Source organism: Pinus tabuliformis, chromosome Q, assembly GCF_031772625.1.
Source record: "Pinus tabuliformis cultivar Carrire ecotype Pingquan chromosome Q, CPIR1, whole genome shotgun sequence".
NCBI lineage: Eukaryota > Viridiplantae > Streptophyta > Pinopsida > Pinales > Pinaceae > Pinus > Pinus tabuliformis.
In genome coordinates, this window is record NC_142296.1 from 949,768,549 (window position 1) to 949,770,920 (window position 2,372).

General features: G+C 38.1%; 1 non-coding gene across 1 annotated transcript; it reads left to right on the plus strand.

Annotated features, from left to right (window-relative positions):
• Window positions 1-524: 524 nt before the first annotated feature.
• LOC149222633 (U1 spliceosomal RNA) lies at window positions 525-682 on the plus strand. The gene has a single exon (XR_016249850.1). It is a non-coding gene; the product is annotated as a U1 spliceosomal RNA (small nuclear RNA).
• Window positions 683-2,372: the final 1,690 nt, after the last annotated feature.

Sequence of the window (2,372 nt, forward strand, 5' to 3'; positions counted from 1 at the left end):
GCATATCCACAATGGTAAGAACAAGGATCGAGCAAGGTTTGAACCGCAATGAAGGCCATGTTACGTACCCAGTTTCACTAACGGGTATCAACAACGGCGATAATAACAGGGATGAAATTAACGAATTGAGAGTGCACCATGTTACCTACCCACTTTCACTAATGGAGATGAACAACAAAAAGAATAATAAGGTAAAGAGGAAATTAACAAATTAAGCGTGAAGAAAAATATAAAGATGAAATTATCAACCAGAGCAATAAGAATAAGGATGAAATTCTTCATTCAACACCACCAATAGTAATAAGGATGAAATTCTTCATTCAACACCACCAATAGTAATAAGGATGAAATTAAGCAATTGGGTGTGAATATTAATAAGGATGAAATTAAGCAATTGAGTGTGTATTTTTTAATTATGGATTGAGACATTATTGTATGGTGGATATATATATCCCACATTCAAAGTGGGGATGCACGGAAGGAAAGGAGGGGGTATAGAGGGGTAAGATGGGAATGTTCAAGACATACTTACCTGGCCGGGGTCAATCGATGATCAAGAAGGTCGATGGCCTAGGAAGACCACTTCCATTGCACTTGGGAGGGGGGTTTACCTAGCATCTCCCATAGGAGAGTGCACGTCATAATTTGTGGCAGCGGAGGCTCGCGTTCGCGCGGCCTCCACACAAAAATTAAATTAAATTTGAGTTAACTGCAACTACGGGAGCTTCTCTAAATATGAGAGTCTGTAATTCCAGTTAAATTAATTAGCGTCCGCAGCTCTGCATATATTACCGGAGGTCTTACTTCATGATTACATGCATAGTTGAGAGACGAGCGGAGTGCTTTGCTGCTGCGAGGCGAGAGGAGAGGGATGCTACGCGATTCCGTGCTAATCTTCTTGTTACTGTTTGTTTGCAGCTGCCATTCCCTTTCACAGATTGATATTGGAGCTAATCTTTTTGTTACTGTTTTGTTTGTTGTTCAGATGCTATTCCCTTTCACAGATTGATATTGGAGCTAATCTTTTTGTTACTGTTTTGTTTGTTGTTCAGATGCTATTCCTTTCACAGATTGATATTGGAGCTAATCTAAGTATGAAATTAATGGATTGTGAGTGAATATCATCAACAACAACAAGAATGATATGAAGATGGAATTAGCGAATTGGGCGTGAATATGATCAACAAGAAGAAGAATAATATAAAGATGAAAATATGATCAACAAGAAAAATAACAAGAAAAATAATATAAAGATGAAAATATAATCAACAAAACATTATTGTACGGTGGATATTTATATCCTACATTCAAAGTGGGGATGCATAGAAGGAAAGGAAGAGGTATAGAGGGGTAAGATGGGAATGTTCAAAAGATGTCAATCGATGATCAAGAAGGTCGATGGCCTACGGAGGCCACTTCCATTGCACTAGTCTACCTAACATCTCCCATCGAGGGGAGTGCACGTCATAATTTATGGCAGCGGACGCTCGTGTTCGCGCGACCTCCAAACAAAACCCAAAATCAAGCGCGACCTCCAAACAAAACCCAAAATCAAAACCAAAATTCAAAATTATCTGCAACTACGGGAGCTGCTTTAAATCAAGACATTTGTAAATCCAGTCGAATAAATTACCAGAATTTTTTATTTATTTTTTACATCTCCTCGTACGTGGTGGTCTTATTTCATGATTACATAGTTGAGAGACGAGAGGAGTGCTTTGCTGTTACGAGGCGAGAGGAGAGGCGAGAGGATTCCGTGCTAATCTTCTTGTTATTGTTGGTTGTTCAGATGTCTTCTTGTTACTATTTGTTCGCAGTTGCCATTCCCTTTCACAGATTGATATTGGTGCTAATCTTCTTATTACTGTTTGTTTGCAGATGTCATTTCCTTTCACAGATTGATATTGGTGCTAATCTTCTTATTATTGTTTGTTTGTAGATGCCATTCCCTTTCGGCTCTCACATGAGAGAGAGAGAGAGATCCTGGTTTGGTTCATGTCCCAGCAGTAGCAGTGGAATTTATATTTGTCAAACGTTTTCACTGTATACGGCAAACGTTTCTTTCTTTCTTGTAGTTGGATATTCATGATGTGTTTGTTGTGTCGTATTAAGGGGACACTGTGTTTGTGCTGCTTTTCCTTTTTCAAGGGAAAGAAACAAAAAGAAAAAAATGGTATATTTACTATTTCAAATAGAAATTTGAATATAAATGGTATATATTTACTATATGAAAAGAGAAATTTGAATGTACAATGCTGCAATGGGCCTGAGCATTGAGGAAAAGATCTTTGTCAATATCAAAGCCTGACCAACAACAGGAAAAGAGGGGGAAGGCTATAAAGCCCAATTACTGCATACATAAAAAAGAATTG